At 43.9% G+C, this 16,428-nt stretch overlaps 1 protein-coding gene across 4 annotated transcripts in view; it reads right to left on the reverse strand.

Moving 5' to 3' along the window:
- Window positions 1-13,805, reverse strand: part of SCAP (SREBF chaperone) — a 67,364-nt gene extending 53,559 nt beyond the window's left edge. For 2 of the 4 annotated variants that reach the window (XM_021068615.1, XM_005669480.3), the window contains exon 1: window positions 13,555-13,723. The gene's annotated coding sequence lies outside the window, so the exon portion shown is untranslated. Of the gene's footprint in view, window positions 1-13,554 lie in introns of all 4 variants that reach the window. The other 2 variants (XM_005669481.3, XM_021068614.1) reach the window with 2 other exon arrangements.

Raw genomic sequence — 16,428 nt, forward strand, 5'->3', positions numbered from 1 at the left:
AACGCCGGATCCGTAGCTCACTGAACGAGGCCAGGGATCGAATCTGCATCCTCATGGATACTAGTCAGATTCATTTCTGCTGAGCCACAACGGGAACTCCTAAAATAATTTTTTTTTTGTCTTTTTTTAGGGCCGCATGTGTGGCATGTGGGGGTTCCCAGGCTAGGGTTGAATCGGAACTATAGCTGCTGGCCACAGCCACAGCCACAGCAACTTGGGATCCGAGCTGTGTCTGCAACCTACACCACAGCTCATGGCAACGCCAGATCTTTAGCCCACTCAGCAAGGCCAGGGATCAAACCCGAAACCTCATGGTTCCTAGTCAGATTCATTTCCTCATAGTTCCTAGTCACCACGAAGGGAACTCCTAAAATAAATTTTTAAAACACCAAAGCCCAACAGAAAAATAGGCAAGGGATACAAACAGCTTTTTCCAAGAAAACAGAAATAGTCCTTCAACTTTAAATTAATATTTCCCTTGATATGAGTGTTCATTCTATTACTCTTTTAACCTTTCTGTAGGTTGAAGTAAGAAGTCTGGAGGGAAAAAATCTACAGAGAAACTATTTTCACCTATCAAATTGGCAGCGATCAAACTGTGTGGTACCACAGTGCTGGTGTGTGTGGATTAAAAAGCACTGCCACACACAGCTGGGAGGAGATGTAGACAAAACCTCCATGGAGATTTACCTGGTAAGAGCTATCAAAATCACAAAAGCTCATATTCAACAACCCAGCACTCTTGTTTCAGGTAAGTGACCCAGCAGATGCACTTTGCCATGCATGAACTGATACATATACAACATTACCCAGTGGTGTTTGCATTAGCAAAATTTAAAACACCTTACACGTGCATCAACAGAGTTCTTTCTGGTTAAATACATTAAGGTACATCCCAACAATAGAATATTATCTAATTGTAAAAGAAAATGAGAAAGCTCTTATTTATTGATAATGAATTAACACAAACAAGCAGAGAAAAAAATCAAGGGATATAGTGTACCACTTTTCATGAACAATAAAAGAGCTCTCTGTTTATCTGTCTATACTATGCACAGAACAGCCCTGAACTGAACTCAAGAACTTCTAACACTGATTGCTTCTGGGGAAAGGATTTGGTGGCCATGGGCAAAATTCAAGGGAAACATTTCCATGTGCACTCTGTTGTACTTTTAAATTTTGTTATGTGAATTTAAAAATAATGAAATATTTTCTGTAGAAGCAGCAGCCTTCTACTTGGAGTTTCTGTATCTGTATTTACACCCTGCCCTATGTTCATTCTGACTTTCTCAGTCTCCCCTGATTGACTGTTCCTCTTGGAAGAAGGTCACAGCTGAATCACCTTTCTGTTCCCTAGAGCACCCAGCACCTCAACCTCATTTTGCACTGAACAGAAAGTCACTGCAGGTCTATCTGTTCATTGTGCTAAACTAGTCCACTGGCGCAAACAATTCATCTTTGAGGAAAAGAAGGTTTTTTTGAAAGTGGCTTTGCAAAATGGACCAATGATCAGAAAAGGAAATTCTGCCTCTCTAAGTATCAAAATTAACTAAATAAGGTGGAAGAATTTTCAGCAGACTAAGTTTACAGTACTGAAAAAAGAAAGGAGTTTTGGTTAATGAGTGAAAGCTGACTTCAGAGAAGTTGAAGCCTGAAAACGCACACATTCAAGAACATGATTACTGCCACATTTAGAATAATTGCTGGGAAGGCATAGCAGTACCCATATTGAAAGAATACCAAATTACATTAATTGGTTGTGATGGTCATCACAAATAACCATGTAGAGGATGCTGACCCTCTTCAGAATGAGCATCAACAAATATATTAAAGATTTTCTTCCACAATGCCAGCTACCAACATTTTCATTCCTTCTTGACCTGGTCACCAATGACTCACAAAGGGACTGAATCGACCACTGCTAAGACCAAGGGCAAAGAATGTGTTTTAAAGTTAGAAACAATCCAGGAGCTCAATGGGGCAACCTTGTCATTTCACAAGATAAGACCTTTGTCCCAGGGGCAGGATGCCCTCAGGCTTGGTCCCTGCTGGCAAGAGTATGGCTAGGACTACCTTCCACTCTCAATCACACATGGACACATTCCAGGTGATGCAGAATGGTGGCCCTGCCTGGTGTGGTCTGCTGGAAAGCATCATGGTTCTTAATGGCTTACCCGAAAGTGGAGATGTGATGAGTCTCTAATACTATCTCAGAAGATTTTTCTTCATTATTTATTTATTTATTTATTTAGTGTGTATGTGTGCTTTTAGGGCCGCAACCGCGGCATAGGGAAGTTCCCAGGATAGGGCCTGAATTGGAGTGGCAGCTGCCGGCCTACACCACAGCCACAGCAATGCTGGATCCAAGTCACATTTGCAACCTATGCCACAGCTGTGCAGCAACACTAGATCCTTAACTCACTGAGTGAGGCCAGGGATCTAACCTGCATCCTCACAGAGACTATGCTGGGCTCTTAACCAACTGAGCTACATGAGGAACTTTTTATTAAAAACAAGAGCTTTTAATATAAATGCTGCATGGAAGATGATACCACTCCGAACGTAAAACATGCAAAAGAGCTGTTCGTGAGGGGAAGAATGGGAAAGAGAGCCAAGAGATGAGGTGCACTTGGTGCCCTTCTACTTGAACAGTTTTTTCAACAAATTGTGCTGGGAAAAGTGGATAGCCATATGCAAAAAAGTTAAAGCAGACCCTTACCTGACATTATACTTTAAAAATTAACTCAAAATGGAAAAAAGACCTAAACAAAGATTTAAAACTACAAAACTCTTAAGAGGAAACAGAGTAAAAGCTTCAAGATACTAGATTTTCCAAGGATTTCTTGGATATGGCACCAAAAGCAGAGGCAATAAAAGAAAAACGTAGACAAGTTAGACTTCATAAAAATTAATCATTTTTGTGCACTGAAGGAAACTATCAACAGAGTGAAAAGACAACCAATAGAATAGGAAAATACATCTGCAAATCATATATCTAATAAAGAATTAATATCCAGGATATAGAAAGAATTTCTATAACTTAGCAACAAAAAAAAACAAATAACCTGACTGAAATATGGGCAAAGGTCTTGAATAGAATTTTTGCTAAAAAAGATACACAAATGGACAAGCCCATTAAAAAATGCTCAATATCACTAATCATCAGAGAAATATAAATCAAAACCATAATGAGGAGTTCCCGTCGTGGCGCAGTGGTTAACGAATCCGACTAGGAACCATGAGGTTGCGGGTTCCGTCCCTGCCCTTGCTCAGTGGGTTAAGGATCTGGCGTTGCCGTGAGCTGTGGTGTAGGTTGCAGACGCGGCTCGGATCCTGCGTTGCTGTGGCTCTGGCGTAGGCCGGTGGCTACAGCTCCGATTCAACCCCTAGCCTGGGAACCTCCATATGCCGCGGGAGCGGCCCAAGAAATAGCAACAACAACAACAACAACAACAACAAAAGACAAAAAGACAAAAAAAAAAAAAAAACCATAATGAGATACTACTTCACACCCACCACAATGGCTCTTATTAAAAAAGTAAAGAAACAAGAGTTCCTCGGAGTTCCCGTCGTGGCGCAGTGGTTAACGAATACGACTAGGAACCATGAGGTTGCAGGTTCAATCCCTGTGCTTGCTCAGTGGGTTAAAGATCTGGCGTTGCCAGGAGCTGTGGTGTAGGTCGAAGATGCGGCTCGGATCCCATGTTGCTGTGGCTCTGGCGTAGGCTGGTGGCTACAGCTCTGATTCAACCCCTAGCCTGGGAACCTTCATATGCTGCAGGAGCGGCCCAAAAAATGGCATAAAGACAAAAAAAAAAAAAAAGAAAGAAAGAAAGAAACAAGAGTTCCTGTTGTGGCTCAGCGGTTAAGAACACAACATAGTCTCTCTCCAACAATTAGGGTTCGATCCCTGGCCTCGCTCAGTGGGTTAAGGATCCAGCGTTGCTGCAAGCTGTGGTATAGGTTGCAGATGCAGCTCGGACCCTGCATTGCTGTGGCAGTGGGGTAGGACAGCAGCTGCCGCTCTGATCTGACTCCTAGCCTGGGAACTTCCATGTGCTGCAGAGGTGGCCGTTAGAAGAGAAAAAAAAAAAAAAAGTGAAACAAAAAAACAAGTGTTGGTAAGGATGTGAAAATGGTACAGCCCCTATGGAAGACAGTTTGGCAGGCCTCAAAAAATTAAACATACAATTACATATGTTATTTATGTAACTCCTCTCCTAGGTATATATCCAAAGAACTGAAAACATGGACTCAAACAGGCATCTGTACACCCACAATTATAAATTTCTAAAAAAAGCATTATTCACAACAACAGGTGGAAATTGCCTAAATATTCGTTGACAGATGAAGAGATAAATAAAATGTTCTAATTGTAGAAAATTATTTAGCCTAAAATAGGAATGAAATTCTGATACATGGTACAATAACGATGAATAGTGAAAACATTACGTAAAGTTAAATACCCCAGACACAAAAGGACAAATACAGTACGATTTCACTCATACCAGAGACCTAGAATGGGTAAACTCATAGAGAAAGAAAGAATGATGGTTGCCAGGGCCTGGAGGGAGAAGAGAATAGAGAGTTGTCTAGTGGGTACAGAATTTTTGCTTGGAATGATGAAAAGGTGCTGGAAATAGACAATGGTGATGGTTGCACAACACTATGAATAAATCTAATGTCTCTGAATGCTGTATTTAAAAATAGATCAAGTTGGAGTTCCCGTTGTGGCGCAGTGGTTAACGAATCCGACTGGGAACCAGGTTGCAGGTTCCATCCCTGCCCTTGCTCAATGGGTTAAGGATCCAGTGTTGCCCAGAGCTGTGGTGTAGGTTGCAGACTCGGCTTGGATCCTGCGATTGCTGTACTCTGGTGCAGGCCAGCAGTTACAGCCCCGATTCGACCCCTAGCCTGGGAACCTCCATGTGCCGCGAGAGTGGCCCTAGAAACGGCAAAAAAAAAAGACTAAATAAATAAATAAATAAAAATAGATCAAGTGGGAGTTTCCATCACGGCACAGCAAAAACGAACCTGACTAGGAACCATGTGGTTGCAGATTCGATCCCTGACCTGGCTCAGTAGGTTAAGGATCCAGTGTTGCCCAGAGCTGTGGTGTAAGTTGCAGACATGGCTCAGATCCTATGTGGCTGTGGCTGTGGCATATGCTGGCAGCTATAGCTCTAATTGGACCCCTAGCCTGAGATCCTCCATATGCCACGGGTGTGGCCCTAAAAAGAAAAAAAAAAAAACAGATCAAGTGGCAAATTTTATGTTATATATATTTTAACTCAATGAAAATACCACCAGGTAATTTTAAAAGAAAAATATAACAATGAGAAGAGTGGATGATACAAATGAAACAAGTACCTTCAAACTGAGTAAATAACAGACATAACTGATAGATACACAAGGACCGCTGAGCTCTCTTTTGTGTATATTTGAATTTTATAATAAACATTAATAAAGAGGTCGTTTGTAATGTGCAAAAAAGCATTTTCAGAATTTACTCCTTTACAAAATTTAGCAGCAATGATTATATAAGGATCAAAGACCTAAACTTAAGACCTAAAATTACAAACACTCTTCAAAAACACAGGGCAAAAGCTTCAAAACACTGGACTTGACAGTGATTTCTTGGCACACCAAAGGCACAGGAAACTAAAGAAAAAATAAACAGATTAGACTTCATAAAAAATTTTAAATTGTAGGCATCAAAAGATACTATTAACAGGAGCTCCCTTTGAAAAAGGAGTTCCCTTCGTGGCTCAGCAGAAACTAATCTGACTAGCATCCATGAGGATGCAGGTCCAATCCCTGGCCTCGCTCAGTAGGTCAAGGATCTGGTAATCTGGCATTGCCATGAGCTGTGGTGTAGGTAGGTAGCAGATGCAGCTCGGATCACGCGTTCCTGTGGTTATGGTGTAGGCTGGCAGCTGTAGTCAATTTGACCCCTAGCCTGGGAACCTCCATATGCCGAGTGCAGCCCTGAAAAAAAAAAAAAAGGATATCACTTACATGTGGAAGCTAAAATATGACACAGTGCTCCCAATGAACCTATCTACAAAACAAAAACAGAATTACAGACATAGAGAACAGACCTGTGACTGCCAAGGGGGAGGGAGGAAGGGCTGGGGGTTTGGGGTTAGTAGATGCAAACTCTTATATTTAGAATGGATAGACAGGGACTTCCCATCGTGGCTCAGTGGTTAACGATCCTGACTAGGAACCATGAGGTTGCAGGTTCAATCCCTGGCCTTGCTCAGTGGGTTAAGGATCCGGTGTTGCTGTGAGCTGTGGTGTAGGTTGCAGATGCGGCTCGGATCCCGAGTTGCTGTGGCTCTGGCATAGGCCGGCCGCTATAGCTCCAATTAGACCCCTAGCCTGGGAACCTCCATATGCCACCGGAGCGGCCCAAGAAATGGCAAGAAGACAAAAAAAAAGAAAAGAATGGATAGACAATAAGTTCCTACTGTATAGTAGAGGGAATTGTATCCAATCTCCTGGGACAGACCTTAGTGGAAAAGAATATAAAAAAAGAATGAATATATGAATATATATATATACTGAGTCATTTTGCTGTACAGCAGAAATTGGCACAACATTGTAGATCGACTATACTTTAATAAAAATTTAAATAAAAAAATGAGAGAAAGAACCTTGAGAAGCCTACTAATGGTTACTACTGGGATTATACATGATTTAAACCGTGTGTGTGTGCACGAACACATGTGCAAGTGCACACCTATTGATTTTTATTCAACATGGATGACCTGAATTTTTAAAAAAACCTCTAATCCCTCAAGAAACATAGAAACTGCAGGAAAAAGAGAATTAGAACTATAATTGAGAATACAATCTTAATTATATCATCTAAAAATAAGAAGAAAATTGATTTTTAAAAAAAGCAGTTATGTACGTATCTCTTCCTCAATTTACAATGGGGTTATGTTCTGATAAACCCATCCTAAACTGAAAATATCGTAGGTCAAAATGTATTTAATACAATTAACCTGAGCATCATAGCTTAGCCGAGTCTACCTTATATGTGCTCAGAACTTCCATTAGCTACAGATGGGCAAAATCATCTAACACAGAGCCCATTTTATAATAAAGCACTATCTTATACAATTTATTTATTTTTTATGGTCACACCTGTGGTACATGGCCTGCAGCAAATGCAGGTTCCCAGGCTGGGATGGAATTGGTGCTGCAGCTGCAGGCCTACACCACAGCTTGTGGCAACTAGGCATACTTAACCCATTGAGCAAGGCCAGGGATTGAACCCACATCTTTCACAGATATATGTCGGGTTCTTAACAATGGGAACTCCTGATTTATTAAATACCATACTAAAAGTGAAAAACAGAATGACCATCTGGGTACAGAATGGCTGTAAGTGTATCAGTGTTTACCTTCGTGATTGCCTGTCTGGGAGCTGCAGCTCAATGCCGCTGTCTAGCATCATTACTGAATGTGTGATATCTTGGACACCATGGTATAGTCAAAAATTAAGGTGGAGAGCAGCTATATTTGGAAAACTATTCTTGCCAATCTGATGAGATTCAGGGTGAAACATGTAAGCATCACACTCTGGTTTTAGAGCAGGGCTCCCAAAGGGTGGTTCCCTAGGCCAACAGTGGTAGCACCTGGTAACTTGTTTGAAATTCAAATTCAAAGGCCTACCTCTGACCTAGAGATTCTGGAATGGGGTTAAAACAATCCCTCCAGGTTATTCTGATTCACAATTAAGTTTGAGAACCACTGTTATGTAATGATGTCTCACATGGATAAAAATAGCTTATATGGTTAGGAAAGTGTATTTCTTCTTCAAACCCCATTTTGTTTTTTTTTTGTTTTTTTTTTAGCTTTTTTGTCTTTTTAGGGCTGCACCCACAACAAATGGAGGTTCCCAGGCTAGGGGTTGAATCGGAGCCATGGCTGCTGGCCTACACCACAGCTATAGCAATTCGGGATCCAAGCTGCATCTGTGATCTACGCCACAGCTCACAGCAATGCCAGATCCTTAACCCACTGAGCAAGGCCAGAGGTCAAACCCAAAACCTCACGCTTCCTAGTCAGGTTTGTTTCTGCTGTGCCACGATAGGAACTTCCCCATTTTGTTATTTTAACATAAACTCAAGAGTAAACATTAATCTATTCAATTGTGAAATGATAAGCTAGAAGATGACAAAGATATTTTTTAATTAAAAAAAAATTTTATTATAGGGAGTTCCCGTTGTGGTACAGCAGAAACAAATCTGACTAGTAACCATGAGGTTGCAGGTTCAATCCCTGGTCTCACCCAGTGGGTTAAGGATCTGGCATTGCTGTGAGCCATAGTGTAGGTGGCAGACACAGCTTGGATCCTGCATTGCTGTCGCTATGGCATAGACCAGCAGCTACAGCTCCGATCTGACCCCTAGCCCGGGAACCTCCATATGACATGGGTGTGGCCCTAAAAAAGAAAGAAAAAAAAATGTATTATAGTTGATTTACAATGTTCTGTCAATTTCTGCTGTACTGCAAAGGGACCCAGTTATACATATATATACATTCCTTTTCTCACATTATCCTCCATCACGTTCCATCACAATTGACTAGGTATAGTCCCTGAGCTATATAACAGGAGATATTTTTTAATTTGGTAGAATTCTGGAATTACTCATTTTGAGATAATGTACTAACCATTGCAGTGGAATGAACTCTACAATCTAGTCTGTGATAAGGAATCAACGTATTTGGAATTTCAATGTTTAAGTGATTTCAAAATACTCTAAGGTTGGGGAATTGCACAAATACGACTACTACAACTGCCATGTTTGCATAAACTGATTAGTCTTTCTCACTTCAGACTGAATTAACATATTAAAAACAGAAGTGGAACAAAAAAACTAACTTCTAAACAGCTATATCAGTCACTATAGCTTCAAACTTAAGGCAGGTAATACATTTGAGACAAAGACTACTGAAATACCAGATTCTCTTTCACACTCAGACTCCAATTTTTAAAGTAATCTACGACTGGTTGTTAACACAAAATAACCTTTCTCTGATCATGGAGAGTTACAATGAACTTCACTAGACCTCCAACTCAGAAACAAAGGGTTAGCACACCTTATATATATTCAGAAAATACTAAATGTTGGAGTTTCTGCTGTGGCACTACAGGATCAGAACATCTCTGCAGCGCCAGGATGCAGGGTTAATCCCTGGACCTGCATAGCAGGTTATAGGATCTGGCGTTGTAGACTTCCTGTCGTGGCTCCTTGCTTACTGAACCCGACTAGTATCCATGAGAATGTGGGTTCGATCCCAGGCCTTGCTCAGTAGATTAAGGATCCGAAGTTGCTGTAGCTGCAGCGTAGGCTGTTGGCTGTAGCTCCAATTCAACCTCTAGCCTAGGAGCCTCCACATGCTGTGTTGCTGCAGCTGTGGTATAGGTTGCAACTGTGGCTAGGATTTGATCCCTGTCCCTGAAACTCCATATGCCATGAAGCAGCAAAAAAAGAAAAAAGAGAAAATGCTAAATATCAAATAACCCAGTCATTCTTAATGTTTTTGATTATGAACCCCAAACAATGAAAATTCAAGCATATGTCCTCAATGTACGCATATTTAAATATAAATATTTATATTATATTATAAGTGTATGTGTATTATATTAAATAAATACATTTATATTTATAGCATTACCATGCTAATATGAAGTGTACATTATAAAATACATAATAGGAGTTCACATCATGGCACAGTGGAAACAAATCCGACTGGGAACCATGAGGTTGCAGGTTCAATCCCTGGCCTCACTCAGTGGGTTAAGGATCTGGCGTTGCCATGAGCTGTGGTACGGGCTGCAGACATGGCTCGCATCTGGCGTTGCTGTGGCTGTGGCATAGGCCAGCAGTTGTAGCTCCAATTAGACCCCTAGCCTGTGGGTGAGGCCCTAAAAAAAAAAAGAAAGAAAAAAAAAGAAAAATACATACTAAATTTGCTTTGTTTTGTTTTGTATTTAGGTCTGCACCTTTGGCATATGGAGGTTCCCAGGCTAGGGGTCAAATCGGAGCTGCCCCTGCCAGCCTATGCCACAAGCACAGCAATGCAGATTCTGATCTGCTTCTGTGACCTATGTCAACAGTTTGTGGCACTGCCCGATCCTTAACCCACTGAGCAAGGTCAGGGATCGAATCCACATCCCCATGGATACTAATCGGGTTTGTTACTACTGAGCCACAATGGGAACTCCCATAACAAAATTTCAATAATGATAAATTAAAAACAAAGACTGAGAGTTCCTACTGTGGCTCAGTGAGTTAAGAACCCAACTAGAATCCATGAGGATGCAGGTTAGATCCCTGGCCTCACTCAGTGGGTTAAGGATCTGATGTTGCCACAAGCTGTGGTATAGGTCACAGATGCGGCTCAGATCTGGCGTTGCTGTGGCGTAAGCCGGCAGCAGCAGCTCGGATTTGACCCCTAGCCTGGAAACTTTAATATGCCACGAGTGTGGTCCTAAAAATAAAGAATAAAATAAAAATAAACAGACTGTTTTTTGTTCTCTTTTTTCTCCTGAGACCCACGTGCACCCTGATGCTTAGGCATACCCCCTCTTTGGACTCTCCTGCAAAGCTGCATAACCCAGCAACCCCACAAGCATTTTCAGGTAGTACCCCTGACCAGTCAAGTGGACAATGTCAAAGACAACAGCGAAATTTTTCTTTGACTTTTTTATAAAAAAAATTTAAGGCCGTACTCTCGGCATCAGCAAGTTCCCAGGCTAAGGGTCAAACTGGAGCTACAGCTGCTGGCCTACACCAGAGCCACAGCAATGCAGGATCCGAGCTGCATTTGAGACCTATACCACAGATTGTGGGTGAGATCCTTAACCCGCCAGGGATCAAACCTGCATCCTCATGGATACTAGTTGGATTTTTAACCCACTAAGCCACAATGGGAACACCCAATAGTCAAATTAATGTCTCCTTCCTGCTGAGTTTCATTATCTCTTTCTCAAGTCTGTGACACTGAGTTCCTCCCTTCACCCCAACACCCTCTTCTGCTACCTTTAACGTGGAAGACAATGGAGAAGACTGCGGACCAGCAGGTGCAAGAACAGCATAAAACACGGAGTCTATTGTTAGACAAACCTGGGTTTGTACCTGGCCTCTGCCTCTAACTCACTACGTGACCCAGGGCTGGTCAGATAACATCTCCAGAACTAATCAGTAAAAGCACTGATGATAACAGTGTCATCTCCCCTGGCTATTATGATGATTAAGTGAGATAAACTTATTAGAGCACCTAGCATGAAATCTAGACAACACAAGTGCTCAATAAATATTTTACCCAGAATTATTCCTTCAGGTGGCAAAAGTCACCTGGACTTTATCCAACTCAGGAAGGAAGCAAGTAACAGCAGAAGTAGCTAGGTGGTAGAGTCCCGCAGACCTGGCTTGAAAGTCTGACCCCCAAAGACAACCTGGGTGACCATGGCAACTCAGTTTCTCTATGCAGGGGAGCAGTCTCATCTGTTCGATGGGAGTGGTGACACAAACTGTACATGGAAGTACCTGTCAAATCCAGTAAAACTAACACTGGTGGCCAGCAAATGGCCACCAATGGTGAGGGTTAACAAAGATCACATAAACCTAAGTGTCAGGCCAGGGTCCTTGGGACACATTCAAAGTAAGCATCCCTGCAGTCTATCACCAAATGCTAATAAATGAAATGTGTACCAAAACTCACAGGTACAGCTCATTTCCCAACTGGACAGTTTACTTGTTCATAGATCACCTTAAGCAACTCACAATCTTTATGCCTCCATTTTCTAGTCATTAACTAGGAGATTTTTTTATACCCACCTCTCAACAGTGAACTAATCCAGATGATGGCAGAGGAGGCCCCAAAACCAGTGATTATAAAGCACATGGAGAACAATGGAGAGGTGTTGTTTTTGCCACAACAGCAAAAAGAAAACAGAAAGCTCTCAAACACCAGACTAATTCACAATAAGTGAGAAATAATCTTTTGCATTTCAATAAATGACCAAAAAATTGAATGTAGAGATAAATTCATATATATCTTGTGTTTTTTACATCATGTGCCCGGGGGGATGCTGCAAATGTATAAAATACCTACAACTTAAACTCTATCAACATACAGGTGGGGAGTTCCCGTCGTGGCTCAGTGGTAACGACCCCAACTAGTTTCCATGGGGACATGCATTACATCCCTGGCCTTGCTCAGTGGATTAAGGATCCAGTGATGCTGTGAGCTGTGGTGTAGGTCGCAGATCCTGTGTTGCTGTGGCTGTGGCCTAGGCAGACAGATGTAGCTCTGATTCCACCCCTGGCCTGGGAATTGCCATATACCAAGGGTACGGCCCTAAAAAGACAAAAAAATTTAAAAAAAGAAAAGAAAAGATACAGGTGTGGAGTTCCTGAGTGGCACAGTGGGCTAAGGATCCAGCATTCTCACAGCTGTGGTGCAGGTCACAACCAGAGCAGAGGTTCCATCCTTGGCCTGGGAACTTTCACATGAAGTGAGTGGGGTCAATACTACTAGTAGTACTAGTACTAGTACTACTACTACAACAAGTGGTCAATTAGGCATTATTCAGTAACACCTAAAACATACAGCCAAATAGACACCCTTGACCTTGACTACCTTATAAAAGCTTCCATTTTTAGCACAATACTCTGAAACGGCAGCACACCAATAAGGACACCGCACAACCAAACTCCACAAACATGTGGTGAGAAATCCAAAGTTAGCATCATTAATGAAATCTTTTCCATGTCCTCTTCACAAAAATTATTACAAAATCCCCAGAAGGAGTTTAGTCCCACAGCTCTGTCACCACGGGTGGGGGAGTAGGTGGCACAAAACAGAAAACTCTTGCCAGGAAGGGATTCTCTGCTCCCCTCGGCCAAGAGCATTTTCGCCTGTACAACGACCTGCAGTTTAAACAGTCTGGATCCAGGGCTCCCTGCAACTAATTTTATCCTGACGTTACAAGCCTGGATGACATACTGAAGAAATAAAACCACCTAAACACAGGCAACATCACTGAGCAATGTTTAGGTATAAGCAATACAGAAAACTAGAAGCCAAGCAAAACCCAGCAAAGAAGCTGTGCGTTGCCTCTTGATTAGATCTTGCAGGAAAAAACAAGAGCGGACAGCGTCCTCGAACTCTGGGAAAACCAGACATTAAAGGAGGTTCTAGAACCCGCAGCTTCCCGGGGGACCGCGGGGCCAGGGGGCACAACGGCGCGACCTCCTCTCGAACAGCGGTCTGGGGTTCCAGGGTGAGGTCTGTGGGCGCGCGGCTGGCCCCGACGGGGGGCGCGGTCGGGGTGGGGGTGGGGACGCGGTAACTCGGCACCCTCTCCAGGCTGCGGTCTCCCGGCCTGGCCCGCATGGCTGCTGGACAGCGCCCACGCCCGCTCGCCGGTGCCCCAGGCGGCCCCTATCCCGGAACTCCTGGAGCCGCGCGCCAAAGGCCCGAGCCCCGGCCCGCGGACAGAAGCCGTGTGGACGCGCGCAGCGGTACCTGTGGCGGAAACAGCTCCCGGGCGGCTGCAGCGGCGACGGCGAGGACGGGGGCGGGACACGGCGTGCGCGCTCCCAGCCCGCGCGGTCCGGTGCGTGGCGCCCGCCCTCTCTCTCCCAGAGGCCCAGTGCCCGCGCAGCTCTCCGCCCCTTCACCTCTCACCTCCTACCTTTCCCCTCCCGCCCCCGCCGCTCTTCGCACGTGCGCCCAGCGGCGCGCGCATGCGTAGTCCAGTCCTCGCCGGCGGCTCTCGCTCGCCCCCAGGTGGACATCGGCCAGTTGACCCGAGGGAGAGGGGCGGGGCAGGGTCGGCGAGCGGGGCGGGGCGAGGTGGACAGACCTGAGCACAGCACCAGAGTTTTAACCACATTACTGGGAATTAGCAAGAACATGTGCGTGAGAAGTTCCTCTTGTGGCTCAGTGGGTTGTGAACCCGACTAGTATCTATGGAGATACAGGTTTGATCCCTGGCGTCACTTAGTGGGTTAAGGATCCAGGGTTGCTGCGAGCTGCTGTGGAGGTCTCAAACACAGCTCAGATCCTGCATTGCTGTGGCTGTGGCATAGGCCGACAACTGCAGCTCGGATTCAACCCCTAGCCTGGGAACTTCCATGTACCATAGGTGTGGCCCTAAAAAGAAAAAAAAAAAACAACACATGATACCCATTTTTCTTTTCTTTTTTTTTTTGTCTTTTTGCTATTTCTTTGGGCGGCTCCCGCGGCATATGGAGGTTCCCAGGCTAGGAGTCAAATCGGAGCTGTAGCCACCGGCCTACGCCAGAGCCACAGCAACGCAGGATCCGAGCCGCGTCTGCAACTTACACCACAGCTCACGGCAACGCCGGATCGTTAACCCACTGAGCAAGGGCAGGGACCCAACCCGCAACCTCATGGTTCCTAGTTGGATTCGTTAACCACTGCGCCACGACGGGAACTCCTGATATGCATTTTAATATCTAGGGCCAGTACCCTGTTTTTCTCTATCCTGAATTCCCCTCAGGATGCACCGTTGATGGGAAGTGTATGGCTGCAGTGACTGATGGCTTGACAATGGGCCACATTCATTGCTTATTTAAAATAGTGAAATGGTAGGCAATTTTTTTTTTTTTTTTTTGTCCACGAGCTCCATTTAGCTCTATCTAGCCAAAGCTCAACCTTACTTTGTGTTGCTCCCCATGGTAAATTCAAAATTAAAAAAAAAAAAAAAACTAAATGAAGTTTAGGAGTTCCCTTCGTGGTTCAGTGGTTAACAAACCTGACTAGGAATCATGGGGACACAGGTTCAATCCCCGGCTTTGCTCAGTGTGTTAAGGATCTGGCATTGCCGTGAGCTGTGGCGTAGGTTTCAGACGCAGCTCGGATCCCGCATTGCTGTGGCTGTGGTGTAGGCCAGCAGCTGTAGCTCCAATTAGACACCTAGCTTAGGAACCTCCAATATGCTGCAGGTGTGGCCCTAAAAAGAAAAAAAAAGCAAAAGAATAAATGAAGTTTAGGGATCATCCAGAAGGGATAATTCCCAGTACATAGATTCCATGCTGGGCCAAACCTCATGACATTCTTGAAAAATAGGGGCTGGGTCTATTTTACAAATAAAGAAAACTTCCTTAAGAGGGGAGAATATTCGGGAGTTCCTGTTGTGGCTCAGTGGTTAACGAATCCGACTAGAAACCATGAGGTTGCCGATTCAATCCCTGGCCTTGCTCAGTGGGTAAAGGATCTGGTGTTGCCATGAGCTGTGGTGTAGGCAGGTGCCTAAAGCTCCAATAAGACCCCTAGCCTCAGAACCTCCATATGCTGCAGGTGTGGCCTTAGAAAAGACAAAAAAGAAGGGAGAATATTTGCCCGAGGTCACGCTGATAAGTGACCAAGCAGGCAGCCACAGGACTCTGGGTTCCAGCCCACTGCTCAGCTACCTCAGCCTGTCAGGGACACAGGGAAGGGTGATTCATGAAGATAGAGCTCTGTCTTCGCAACCGCTTGCACTAATGATCATGCTCCTCATGAATTAAGCATTAGTAATAGAAGCTCACAACGTGATTAAAGTGGAAAGGGCTGCTTCAGATTCCCTCTATTTGAATTCTGGTTCTGACACACGGCAGAAGCTGCTTCGTGGCCAGGAAAATTAACTTAACCTCAGGGAAACTGGACATAAGAGTTAGGTCCCAAGATGCAACAACCAAGGAAGCTGACCTCTCTGGTTTTCAAAACAATTAAATCAGGAGTTCCCGTTGTGGCGCAGTGGTTAACGAATCCGACTAGGAACCATGAGGTTGCGGGTTCGGTCCCTGCCCTTGCTCAGTGGGTTAACGATCCGGCGTTGCCGTGAACTGTGGTGCAGACGCGGCTCGGATCCTGCGTTGCTGTGGCTCTGGCGTAGGCCGGTGGCTACAGCTCCGATTTGACCCCTAGCCTGGGAACCTCCATATGCCGTGGGAGCGGCCCAAAGAAATAGCAAAAAGACAAAACAAACACAAACAATTAAATCAGTCTGAACACATGTAAAATGCTTAGATTCCAATAAGCAGCAACTGTTCTAATAAACATGATAGTCAATAAAAATATGTAAAATCTCCAAAAAAAAAAAGTAAAATCTCCATGTTGCCTTTATTAGCTGTCAATTTCCTACCATGTGTCAGAAACCAGGGATGTACATTTATTCTCTGCACTACCAAAGTTAAATTAGCACATACCTTTAAACAAAACCATAGAGGCAAATATGACAAGGAGTATTACAGAGGTCATAATAGCAGCCAATAATAACAACAAACTGTTGAATGTTGGCTCCTTGCCAGAGATGGGCTTTACAACATATTACCTTGCGTAATCCTTATGATGGCCTTTAGAGGCAGGTAAGATACACTCCATTTCAAGGAT

The sequence above is a fragment of the Sus scrofa genome, chromosome 13, assembly GCF_000003025.6.
Source record: "Sus scrofa isolate TJ Tabasco breed Duroc chromosome 13, Sscrofa11.1, whole genome shotgun sequence".
NCBI classification, from domain to species: domain Eukaryota; kingdom Metazoa; phylum Chordata; class Mammalia; order Artiodactyla; family Suidae; genus Sus; species Sus scrofa.